This window comes from Anopheles coluzzii, chromosome 2 (assembly GCF_943734685.1).
Source record: "Anopheles coluzzii chromosome 2, AcolN3, whole genome shotgun sequence".
NCBI lineage: Eukaryota > Metazoa > Arthropoda > Insecta > Diptera > Culicidae > Anopheles > Anopheles coluzzii.
Genome location: NC_064670.1, coordinates 74,090,587 through 74,104,570, shown reverse-complemented (window position 1 = coordinate 74,104,570; position 13,984 = coordinate 74,090,587). Strand labels below are relative to the sequence as shown.

Sequence of the window (13,984 nt, the reverse complement as noted above, 5' to 3'; positions counted from 1 at the left end):
ATACACTACACACACTTAACACAGTACACTACGCACTGTACACTTACTACTAGGCATGGGCTAATTGTGCGAGACCTATGCCGCACACTCAGTTCACTCAAGTGTGCGGCTGACCACCGCACGCGAAAAAGTGTACGGGTAGGTCTTCCGCACGCATAAGGAATGACTTCGGTTGTGACTGATTGAACGAAAAAAAAACATTAATTTTAGTCGACTGTGTTCAACAGTCAAATAAAAAATCGATCACACTCTGAGCGAGAAAGAATACGCAAATTGTTAGCGTATTTAGTTGGGTCAGTCGCACTAAAAGAACTCCTGTCCAAGACTGACATGGAACGAGAAATACACTCATACCCGTTGGGTCAGTCGCACACTGCCGCACGCGTGTTCAGTTTGGTCAGTCGCACACACAGCTGCACAAAAAGAACTTCTGTCGCACACTGCCGCACGTTTGCTCAGTTCGTTCATTCGCACACAGCCGCACAAAAAGAACTTCTGGCGCACACTGCCGCACGCGTGTTCAGTTGGGTCAGTCGCACACAGCCGCACAAAAAGAACTTCTGTCGCACACTGCCGCACGTTTGCTCAGTTCGTTCATTCGCACACAGCCGCACAAAAAGAACTTCTAGCGCACACTGCCGCACGCGTGTTCAGTTGGGTCAGTCGCACACAGCCGCACAAAAAGAACTTCTGCCGCACACTGCCGCACGTTTGCTCAATTCGTTCATTCGCACACAGCCGCACAAAAAGAACTTCTGCCGCACGCTGCCGCACGTGAGGTCAGTTGGGTCAGTCGCACACAGCCGCACAAAAATAACTCACACTGACTACGCTAGTAATATGCTCGTTCTCTCTGCGCTGTCGGATCAGTCGCACACAGTCATACAAAGAACTGCTACCGCACACTGTCCTGATGAAACACAGGGTTTGATGTCTTTTTGGTTGTTTCTTCATTTTTTAAATTTATCTCACATTTTATTGCATGCTTCCCAAATTATTTTGGACTCATTCCACAATTTATTATTTGTTTCTTATATAATTTTGTATTCGTTTTGTGATTTATTCTTACCATCCCAGTTGTTTTGAAACAAATAATTGAACAAATTTTATGAAACGTTAAATAATCGTGATCCATAAACCCTGTAATAGGAGACAAAATTGGTATCAATAGCATCTTCTTCCTTCTCATTTTCTGCTGATTGTTTTTTACGTAGCACCAGACATTCTTAGCGTGGGGAACTGTGTAGTATTGATATGTATCGAATTGTAATATTCTGTATCAGGTTGCAATTGTTAGAGCAGCGGTGCAGAAGGATTAAACGTCACTCGCGAGGTCAATTCGTCAAAAACAAAGCATTAGTTTCGGATGATCACTGGGAGCCATCAGGGCTCCAGGTAACGAGTGGACACAATGAATTAATTTAACATATTTGTGTTGTTTGTGCGAATTACGATAAGACTTGAACGGCTCCACTGAACCGTGTCACTGTGCGTACTGTGTGTAACTGAGCAGCACTCGGTCTCATCTTACATCTTTATTTATACGATTCATTTCCTTTTAGTTAGATTTGGTTTTACTTTACTTTCTATTTTGTGTCAATTATGCTGAATGTCAAGTTTTGAGTTTACATATGGTTGTGCTTATTATGTAAGGTCAGTTCTGGGTTCTGACGCTTACGCGGTGTTTTGTTTCCTACGCTTACGGTTCTGTTTGTACACACGAGGTACGGTGTCTCCTATTTCATTATTTATTAACTGTTGGTTGCTATTATGCAATGCTGTGTTTTTACGCTTTACCCACTTGAAGCGTTTTGTGCTGGGTAAGGTTTTTTCGCACCTCCGGGGTTGTGTGTCGCTTGTGTGTTTTAAGTGTTTTTGGATAAGGGTTTTTCTGCTGACTTACAATTCCTGACGTAAGGTTATTTATGTGGTTTGGGTTGTGTTGGTATCTTGAGTGGTTGGAATTTGGTCTTTTTGTGTGTTGTGTTGTGTTGACAATTTTGTGTTTATTAAGTGTAATAAGAAATGTGTGTGAACTGATTGAAAACAGTATAGCATGTTAGGTTTAATTTTTTGCTAGGACGTGCCGCTGTACAAACGTACCGTAGTAAAATGTACCACAGGCAAAGTAGAAAGAAACAGAGGGAGACAAGAGTGAGACAGCAAGCGACCAACAAAATGGGTATAAAAGGAGATGGATTTGGAATAAAGAAGGAGAATTGTTTTGGCTGCCAGAGGAACGAGTGTCTGTGTTGAGCGTTTTTTTTACTTTTCGATTCTTTACATTTGGTGTCAGAAGTGGGATAACGCAATTTTGCTATGGATATCCCGGCGAGTATCGAAGAGTTGATGGAGCAATTTACCCGTGTCGGCTTAGTAAAAAGGTGTGAGGCCTTAGGGCTAGACACAAGCGGTTCGAAGGAGGAATTAGCTGGCAGAATAGTGGGGCACAGTGAAGGTGGAAATCAGGACACCACGAGGGTGGGTGATTATTTGGATGCGGTAGAAGGGTCAAGCACGTCGTCACGAGAGAGCGTAGATCGTGAGGCCCGGGGCGTGTCCATTCACTTCAAAGATGTGCAGGATTATTTGCCTACATTCTCCGGAAAGGAAGACGTATGCGCATGGGTGATCGAGTTTGAGACAAGTAGCAAACTGTTCAAATGGCATGATCTTCACAAGCTCATTTACGCAAAACGAGTTCTCCAGGGCGCAGCCAAGGCTTTTGTTAGAAGCATTCCGGAAGTATCGTCGTGGATCGATTTGAAGCACGCGCTTGTGGAAGAATTCGAGGAGAAAGTGTCCAGTGCAACGGTACACGAATCACTTCGACGTAGAAAAAAGAAGTCGGATGAATCATGTTCAGAATATATCTACGCTATGTGCGAAATCGGGAAAAAGGGACATGTCGATGAACAATCCCTTTGTGAGTACATAGTACAAGGAATAGACGATGATCCAATGAATAAAACCTGTTTGATCGCTGCAAAAACGATTAAACAACTGAAAAGCCAAATGCGAACTTATGAGAAATTGGCAGAGCAAATTCGCGAGCAACGATCTAAGCGTCAAATTCCTGCTAAGAACCCTGACAGTAATAAAACAAAATATGCACCTCCAGCCAGTATGAAATGCCGTAGCTGCGGTAAAACGGGACATATCGTCAAAGATTGCCCAAACAAAGCAGCCGGGCCAGTTTGTTTTGCGTGTGGCAAGCCAGGGCACCGAGCCAGAGAGTGCAGTGAAAGACCCCATTTTTCGGGGAACGCAAATTTGATCAGCAGCGACAAAGGAGGAATGATCACGATGAAGATCGGTGAAAAAGAATTGAACACTTTGTTCGACACGGGTAGCCAGTTTAACCTTTTGTCCGAGGTAGCACAAAACACAGTAAGTTCCTTGAACGTCACACCAACAACAATGTGTTTCAACGGGTTCGGTGGAAAACGAACCGCAGCGCTGGGCAAAATTGAAACGAACGTGACAATCGATCAACACATTTATCAGGGGATACAGTTTTATATCGTGCCCGCCAGCAGCATGGGATACGACGCAGTCATTGGGCGAGACGCGTTGAAAGACATGGAAGCAACGGTAACACAACAGGGTATAAAAGTACGCCCTATTAAGAATAACGCGGAAGAGAGTGAGTGTGTTAGTGAAGTGTTGTTGTGCGAGCCGGATAAAATAACTGTGCCACCCAAGTTTCGTGAAACAATTGCGAGTATTGTGAGTGAATATGAAGAAGCACGTTGTGAAGGTAAGAGTGTTCAAAGTCCAGTGAAGTTAACAATAGTACCGAACGAGCGCATTGTTCCTTTTCGACACACGCCAGGACGATTGGCATACCCAGAAGAAAAAGCGGTTGACGATCAGGTAGAAGAATGGTTAACAAAAGGAATTGTGCGACCGTCGACGTCCGATTTTGCCAGTCGCGTAGTGGTGGTAAAAAAAAAGGACGGCAGCAATCGCGTGTGCGTGGATTTTAGGAAACTAAACGCGATGATATTAAAAGATGGGTTTCCAATCCCGGTGATCGACGAAGTGTTGCAGAAGCTCCAGAATGCAAAGTGGTTTTCAGTGATGGACTTGGAAAACGGTTTTTTCCATGTTCCGATCGATGAGGCGAGCAAAAAATACACTGCGTTTGTAACGAAAAAGGGTTTTTACGAGTTCAATCGAGCGCCTTTTGGGTTGTGCAACTCGCCTGCAGTTTTTATGCGTTTTGTAAACCATGTGTTTCTAAATCTTATCAACGAAGGAGTGTTAGAAATCTATATGGACGATTTGATCGTGTACGCAGAATCGGAGGAAGAATGTTTGTTAAAAACGAAACGAGTGCTTTTAACGGCAGCGGCGCACGGGCTCGCTGTGAAGTGGAAAAAGTGTAAGTTTATGCAGTCGTCAGTGTTTTTTTTAGGACACTACGTTGAAAACGGTACAATTTCGCCAAGTCCGGAAAAGATCAGTGCGGTGACCAAGTTTAGCGTGCCAAGAAACGTGAAAGCTGTGCAGGCATTTCTTGGGTTGACCGGATTCTTCAGGAAGTTCGTGAAAAATTACGCGCAGATTGCTCGACCTCTTACCAATCTGTTGCGTAACGATGCGGTGTTCGTGATGGGTCATGAAGAGATGCACGCTTTTAATCTGCTGAAGGAGATTTTGGCGAGTGAACCGGTGTTGCGGCTGTACGAGAGGAAAGCGGAGACGGAAGTGCATACAGACGCGTCGAAGGAAGGGTATGGTGCGGTGTTGCTCCAGCGTTTTGACGGAAAGCTGCACCCGGTAGCGTTTTGGAGTAAGAAGACGACGGATGCGGAAGCGAAAAAGCATAGTTACGTTTTGGAAGCGAAAGCGGTTTACTTAGCAGTAAAAAAGTTTCGTCATTATTTGTTGGGGATGCGATTTAAATTAGTGACTGATTGTATTGCATTTAAGCAAACGTTGCAAAAATCGGAAGTGCCTCGGGAAGTGTTGTCGTGGGTAGTATATTTACAAGACTTTACTTTTGATACGGAACATCGGCCAGGAACCAGATTGAAACATGTAGATTGTTTAAGCCGTTATCCTGTGCGTGTAATGATAGTGAACGATGATGTAACAGCAAAAATAAGTGAAGCGCAAAAGAAAGATGAAACTATCAAAGCTATACGAGAGATACTTGCTAGCAGGCCCTACGAATCTTATAAATTAAAAGGCGGATTAGTTTTTAAAACTATTGACGGTATTGATTTATTAGTTATACCTAAAGTGATGGAAAAGGAAATAATTAGTATTGAGCATAATAACGGACATTTCGCCACTCAGAAAACTGTTCATGGGTTGAAGCAAAAGTACTGGATACCTCATTTGGAACAAAAAGTGAAGCAAGTTATTGATAACTGCGTACGGTGCATTATGTACAATAAAAAGTTAGGGAATAAAGAAGGATATTTGCATCCCATTGAGAAAGGAGATAGACCTTTGCAAACATTGCATGTAGATCATGTCGGACCCATGGATGCAACAGGAAAACAATACAAATATATTCTCACAGTGGTGGACGGATTTTCAAAATTTGTATGGCTGTACCCCACTAAAACAACTAATGCTCAGGAAACGATTAGGAAGCTAGAAAATTGGACAGCGATTTTTGGAAGTCCAGAACGTATAGTGAGTGATAGAGGAGCAGCCTTTACTTCACTAGTTTTTGCCGATTTTATAAAAGAAAATGGAATAGAACATGTAGTGTGTACCACCGGTGTGCCAAGGGGAAACGGTCAGGCAGAAAGGGTAAACCGAACAGTAATTGCAGCTTTAGCAAAACTTTCAGCGGAAGATTCAACGAAATGGTTCAAATGGGTTGACCAAGTCCAGCAAGCTTTGAATTCTCACTTTAATGCATCAACTAAGAAAACACCTTTTAAGGTCATGTTTGGAGTAGAAATGAGACATATTGTAACAGGGGAATTGGTGAAACTAATACATGAGGAAATGTACGAAAGATTTGAGGAAGAACGACAAGAAATAAGATTAGAAGCGAAAGAAGCAATCGGAAGGGCTCAGTTAGAATATAAAAAGCAGTACGATAAAAAACGAAAGCCAGAGCCAGGGTATAGTGTAGGCGATCTAGTAGCGATAAAACGAACACAGTTTGTGGCAGGCAAAAAATTGGCAAGCGAATTTCTAGGGCCATACGAAATTACACAGGTGAACCGAAACGGACGTTTCAAGGTCAGGAAAGCTGCAGAATGCGAAGGGCCAAATATCACCACAACCAGTGCAGACAATATGAAGCTTTGGACTTATACGGTCAACAATGAGGATTTAGAAGCATACGATAGCGAAGAAAGCAGTGAAATATAGTGCCTGGCAGGGGCTGCAAATCAGGCGTCAGGAAAGGCCGATTGTTAGGTTTAATTTTTTGCTAGGACGTGCCGCTGTACAAACGTACCGTAGTAAAATGTACCACAGCAAAGTAGAAAGAAACAGAGGGAGACAAGAGTGAGACAGCAAGCGACCAACAAAATGGGTATAAAAGGAGATGGATTTGGAATAAAGAAGGAGAATTGTTTTGGCTGCCAGAGGAACGAGTGTCTGTGTTGAGCGTTTTTTTTACTTTTCGATTCTTTACATAGCATGTGCATGTGCATGCTACAGAATGTAAGAGCAAGGAGGGAAAAACATACACTAGGTATTCGCTAGTTGAATGATTTGAAATGTTGATCATTTTTTTAAGTTGCATGGTCGATGTGAGATTTATAAATCGATGATTTTTAATCTTGAAATATTCACCACATGCAAAATCAAAAAATCTCCAAATCTTTATATTCTTTTGCTTTTTATCATTTAAAAAAATATGCCAATTCAAAATGCAATACATGTCACACATTACAATTTCAATTAGCGAGCTCAAACTGTACCATCCCACGATTTTTTATTCGAACACCATTACTAGTGAGGCATGCTTTTCGCACACTAAGTTGATGAGTGCAATATGTATATAAAAGAACGTCAAGTATTCGGAAAGTGGCTTACCCATTATGAATGAGTCCCTCGTTTGTTGGTGTTGTATGAATAATATTGCAGTAGGTAACAAAGTGAAATAGTATTGAAGTGCGTTTCCGGTATCAGAGTTTTAGCTTCGCATTGTCGTTGCGATTCCTATTTTGGTTGTGTATCGAATCAGTCGCATTAAAGGAAAGTACCCAGTTTGAAAATTCATAACGCGTGAATACTTTTTCTGTGGAAGAATCGGCAGGGATAACCTGATAACTTATTAAAGGTAAGTTGCTTTATTATTTTTAACTTTTAACAAGATGAGAAAAAATGACAAATCGTCATTTATTCTTTTTTTTATTTCATAAAAAAAATCCTAGTTCAGTGGTCGAGAAAGTACGGCAATCCGTTTACGATTTTTGCCAGCATTTTCACTCCTTAACAGCCCCTTTCTATTGTAGGAGTATTCAAAATCTCCCACAGTTTCACGCCTTCATCTGAAAATCAGGTTTGGAAATTTACTGACATTTGTATAGAATTTAGCTGTCTATGGCGTCAAGTTAACCGACGTTTTTTTTTTCTAGTTCAGTGGTCAGCAAACTTTGTGGTGAAAAGAGCCAAATTCTATGAAAATGTTGGTAGATTTCGATATGAAGAGCCAAATTTGAAAACCAAGCATACAATTGAGTTAACCACTGTCCTCATTTGGACCTTCCTTCCACAAATGACATGCAAAGCCAAAACTATTCAATGTTTTGGTCACACCAGTGACAACTATGATCGACTGACTTTTCATGATGACTGAGTAACTTTTAATCGAAGTAATAGATTTAATCATTATAGTAAAATTTACATCATCAATTAAAAATAATGATCTACAATTTATCAATAATTAAAGTTTCCTCAAAATACCAAAGCACAGTGATAGTATTACGTTTATTTTATTTGAATAATATTGCTATAATTATAATTTACAACAATTGCTGACGGGACTGGAACTATACCAAAACGTTCTTTAATTAAAAAAAACTGTTCGTTTTAGCAGTCATACTGTTAAAGCCATTTAGGCTATTAGATAATTGAACAAATATTTAAAATTTTATTTTTGATTAATGTTGTAATATGTTTTAGTTAAGATGGCTTCTAATGTCGCTACGTCCAGCTCGATTTGGGATCATTTTACAAGGAACGGAACAAAAGCGAAATGTCGTTACTGCTACAACGAAATAGCATTTACGAAAGGATCTACCTCCAACCTAAAGCGTCATATGAAAGCAAAACATCCATCAATATCACTTGAAAGGCAACATCTCGCATCAACTACATCACCATCAACACAAAATAGTGAACCAGGTCCATCGTGCAGTTCGCGCCCTCCTAATTTAATTTCAAATTTTTTCAAACAACCCATGAATAGTGAAACAAAACGTAAATTAGATATGATGCTTTTAAAATTAATTTGCAAAGATTGCCTCCCATTGTCAATAGTAGAGAGCGAAGCATTCAAAACATTTGTTGGTTGTTTGAATCAAAATTATGATTTACCTACCCGTAAGAATGTATCAAATGCTCTATTACCCAGTATTTACAACGAAATATTGGTTAAAGTGCAAGGAGAAGTGAGAAATGCAACTTCTATAGCATTGACTACTGACGGTTGAACAAATGTAAATAATACAAGTTTTTTAGGTTTAACTGCACATTTTATCGATAATGATTACAAACTACGTTCGTGCCTTTTAGAATGTTCCGAGATATCACTATCACATAGTGGCCAAAATATAGCGGCTTGGATCAAGGAAGTTATAATTAAATACGAAATTCAGGACCAAATAGTTGGTATTGTAACCGATAATGCGGCCAACATGAAAAGCGCGGCTAGAGAATTAGAATTTAATCACGTTACATGTTTTGCCCATAGTTTACATTTAATTGTTAAAGATGCCATTAAAAAATCAATCATATCTACCGTTGATGAAGTTAAAAGGATAGTTATGTATTTTAAGAAGAGTCCAAAAGCCACTAATGAATTTGCTGATACCCAGTCAAAATTTAATTTACCAAATTTAAAATTAAAGCAGGATGTTCCAACGCGATGGAATTCAACTTATGATATGCTAAACAGGTTTTATAAGAATAAAATAGCTATTGTTGCTTGTGCAGACAAATTAAACACCTTGGATCCTATTAAAATAGACTGGGCAATTTTAGAACATTCATTGAACGCTTTAAAAATATTCGATGTTGCTACTAACATGGTTTCAGCAGAAAAAAATATTACTGTTTCTCACGTAGGCCTACTAAGTAAGATGATAATACGCAAATTAAACGAAACTGATTATACTATTCCGGAATTAGGCAATCTCGTGACACATCTTAAAGAAGGCGTAAAAAAACGTTTGGAAATTTATTCCAATAATCAAATCATAGCAAAATCTATGTTATTGGATCCTAGGATAAAAAAGCAAGGTTTCCATGAAGAACCCTTAAAATATCGGGAAACATACGAACTTATTATACAAGAGTTGATTCCGTTTCAAACTCCCTCAATGAATGCACAAGAACCACACAATATAGACAATGAGGCAAACTTGTTACTTGGTGAGTTTATAACATGGGTTAATAACGCAGAATGCGAGATTGAAAGCCCTATAGAATTAGCAAAAAATGAGCTAAATAGCTTTCCTAAAATAAGAAACATAGACATAAAAAATGATCCTTTGGAATGGTGGAGAATTCATAGTTCAAAATTTCCGTCAATTTATGCACTCGCCAAAACAATTATTTGTATTCCGGGAACATCTGTACCATGTGAAAGATTATTTTCAAAAGCTGGACAGATTTATTCAGATAAGCGTTCTAGATTACATCCTAAAAAATTTAAAGAAATTATTTTTATTCAGCAAAATGTAGATAAATTTTAAAAAATTATTTAGTTTTTGGATTGAATTTAGGTAAGCCTAAGAATGAAATAAATTGTTAGTGTGTATGATATATTTTTTATAACTTTTCTCTTAAACTAAAAATTTATAAATTAGAATTGTAACACCATGGACTAAATATCTCAACAAATACATAAAAGTAAAGTTTTGTTCGAGCATCCGCATTATTTATTTAAAATAAAAGACAGTTCAAAATTTAATTCTTTGTGTGACCGACAGTGCGACTGACCTACCGCACGCGTTCAGATCCTCATACTGAACGAACTACACCGCACGCGTTTACTGAAAAGAATCAAATTGCCCAAGCCTACTTACTACGCACAGCAAGCACAGATCGCTTCACGTTCAACTAAGCGTGCGTAAATCTTCGTGTGTGTATGGTGGGGTCAGTGGCTTGACTCTGGCCGTAATCATCCACCTTGAGCGCATATCGAGAATGTTCGATTCGCATCGTGGTTGGCGACAGAATGAGAAGAACAGTTTATAAAATTTATAAAAAAAATAAATCATAATTACGAGATTCCAAGCAGGAAAACATTATCTAATGCGTTACTTCTGTCGATGTATCAAGCAACGCTACTAACCGTTAGAGAAAAATTAAAATTAGCCAAAGCCATTGCTTTAACAACACACGCGTGGACTAATGTTAACATGATAAGCTTTTGTGCAGTGACATCACATTTTATTAATGAAAATGGAAAATTAGATTCCTATCTTTTAGAATGCTCCCAGTTTTTTTAAGGATCATACTGGCCATAATATACAATCTTGGATAAATGAAGTGATGGAAAATTTTGACATTAAAGAAAAGGTTGTTGCTATTGTCACCAGTGCTGCAAAATGTCATGACTATCACGAGATTTTCACCAACGAAAACAATCAACATATCCGTGGTAGCTTGATGTTCATTGTTGATAGTCAATAAAAGTGCTTCATGACATGCTGAACACGACATGTGAATTCTTGAGTCCAACGCGATACTCTGACTGACAAGCTTAGCTTACTGCCCGCATAAGCATAATCATGACTATTGCTGGCTGTGTACTGTGCTGCCAAATATCACTGTTTCAGTCACCAACGTTCATGACTGAAACGAACATCAAATCAGCTCACGTACACAAGTGCGATGATCAGACGCAAGATGAACATAGTCGTTGTGACGTGTGACCAGATTGGTGACATTGCAGCAACCACCTCTTGGTGGGTCACTTTGACGTGACTTTGTTTATCTGTGATCAATTTCGAAATGTCACTGATTCTATCACGAGCACTCGTGATTGAAATGAAATTCATTTCGGTTCACGTACACATGTGCGATGATCAGAAGTAAGACGCACATGGTCGTTGTGACGTCTGATCTGATTGATGATATTTTGGTAACTAACTCCTGGTCAATCAGATTGTCGTGATTTTTTGGTATTTTATTATCGCGATAGACTTAGAATATACGTGGCGCGGGCGAGTGGCGTAGCTCAGTTTACCCAGTCAACCTGCTTGTTTTTTGTTAAAAAAAAAAACATAAAAAACGAGTTGAATTGTGCTCAATTTTATTTTTATTTTAGTTTGGCATTAATCTGGCTGGAACAAACTGGATAATTTGATTCTATTTGGTGCAGCAGAATTATTGCGCTAGGCAAGTAGCTCTGTTTGCAAAATTGGGCTACTTTCTGCCACGCGCGACGCTGGCGCCCTATGTCTTTTTGAACGGTAACGGAAAGACATCACTATGGAATAGTTTGGATTATTTCGTCAAAATTTATTATTGTTCAATAGCATTTTCTCTACACAATTTGATACATTATGTATGCCTGTGATTGTATTAACTGTTGGTTTTTACAATAACGAATTAATATGGTCCAGTTTATACAAAAGTTGAAATTTATAAAAAATATAAATTTGACATTAATTAAGTCGAAATTTTGACGAGTAGATTTTAATTCTGTCCCATCGTTAAAACGGTAGCATCCTTTTGATGTAGTCGAACACTTCGCTGTTATCATTCATGTGGATTGGAAGTCCGTTATTGCGTGCCAAATTTTACTCTAAATTAAAAAAAAAAACAAAATGGAAGCCTCGGGAAGTGGTAGTGGACAGCCGAAGCGGAAAACGTATGCGTCTACTGCTTGGAAGTTATTGAAGCAGGTTGAAGATCGACTTGTGTGCAACATAGATCCACAAAATGGCTGCCAGTATGAGCAGGCGCGGTATGAAGGAGGCAACTTCATACGCCATTTCCGGCTATGCCACGAAGAGCTGGCTCGGCTTCATGGGTTTTTCGACAAAGAAAACGAGCCCCCCAAGCGCAAAAAAGTGATCGCTAAAAGATATGTTGCGATTGACCACGAAACTATGTTTCATGCTAGCGTTGATCTAGTCACAGTCAACAACCTCCCCTATAGTTGTTTCGAATGGCCTGCTTTCCGGAAGGTTTGTGGTGCGTGTTGTGATACACTAGGCATTGTTATAAATCGCGAGAACATTAAAACACACGTCCGAGCGGTTGTGTCACGTGTTGTGGATAGTCTTGTCAACGAAATGCGCGAGAAACTTATATGTTTGAAGGTGAATTCCGCTGTACGTTATAACAGGCATGTACTAGGAGTGAATGCCCAATACGAGCTGGACGGTATAATGGTGTGTTGTACCTTGGGTAAGTAAGTCGATTAACAAAAAATGTGCATATATATATATATATATATATATATATATATATATATGGATGTGTGTAGATATGTATATATATATAGGTTTGGATATATATATATATATATATATATATATATATATATATATATATATATATATATATATATATATATATATATATATATATATATATATTATATATATATATATATATATATATATATATATATATATATATATATATATATCCAAAAATATATATATATACATATCTAGACACATCCATATATATATATATATATATATATATATATATATATATATATATATATATATATATATCTCTAAAGGTTCTGTTGGATTTTGTTATGTTATCATTGTTATTGTTATTTTACAGCAATGCTAGAAGTCATCGAAAGCCAGACCGCCAAATTCATTAAAAACAGAATCCTAGATGTGTTAAAACGCTACAAATTAAAGTTGGAACAGATTTTTTCGATTACAACCAAGGTGGATTTAAAATATCAGGTGGTGGATTAGGGCCTTTGGGGGTTCGCCATAGTTGAGGGACTTTACGTCATTTTAGAACCGTTGACCATTGGTTTCCGCACACAAAGCTTAGCAAATATAACAGATTTTTTTGTTATTATGTGCATTTTAGTGTGTCTATTGATTTTATCGAAAAAACGTAATATATTAACAAAAGATTTGATGATTTGTTTATGCACGAAATTTAAAATCATGCTAGCATGAGTTCTAATCTCAAGTAAATTGTCCATGCGGCTCGTAGATAATGAGGAATTAATGTAAAAATTGAAAAAAAATGATTTCTTAATTTTTATCATCAAAAATGTCGAAAACACAAAGAATTCTAGAATAAATTCACAGAATAACACAAAATAACACACTTTTATGTATGTTTCAATGTTAAATAAGAACTCACAAAGTCCAAAATATATTTTTAAAGAATATTTATTCGAAAAAATGGGGCAGATAAATTATATGAACAAATTTAATTAATGTAAACAAAGTTTGAATCCTGGGGACCTTACGTCAAGTGACGAATTGTCAAAATGCACCAGAGTCCACCACCTGATATTTTTAAATCCACCTTGATTACAACCGACAATGGCGCAAATATGCTAGCAGCTGCCAAACAATTGCAACCACAGTTTGTTGCGGTTCAGGCGCAATTTCATGGGATGATCGACGATGAGGACACTACAGCTGAAGATAGCTTCATGGAAGCCTTAATGGGAGAGCTTTTTGAATAATTTACCATAACACGTTTTTCTATTCATACACTGCAGTTAGCTTTAAATGATGTTGTGAGAAATGAAGATGACTTCATTAGAACAATCACTAACATTGTGAAGCAATCGAGGAAAGTAAAATATAATCCTTTTTTCGACTGCCAC

The 13,984-nt window shown here is 38.2% G+C and overlaps 1 protein-coding gene and 1 pseudogene across 1 annotated transcript in view; both read left to right on the top strand.

Annotated features, from left to right (window-relative positions):
* The window catches only part of LOC120961211 (uncharacterized), a 272,641-nt gene that overhangs the window by 116,127 nt on the left and 142,530 nt on the right, over positions 1-13,984 (top strand). The gene's annotated exons all lie outside the window — the stretch shown is intronic.
* Positions 13,687-13,984, top strand: part of LOC120959341 (uncharacterized) — a 2,117-nt pseudogene continuing 1,819 nt past the window's right edge.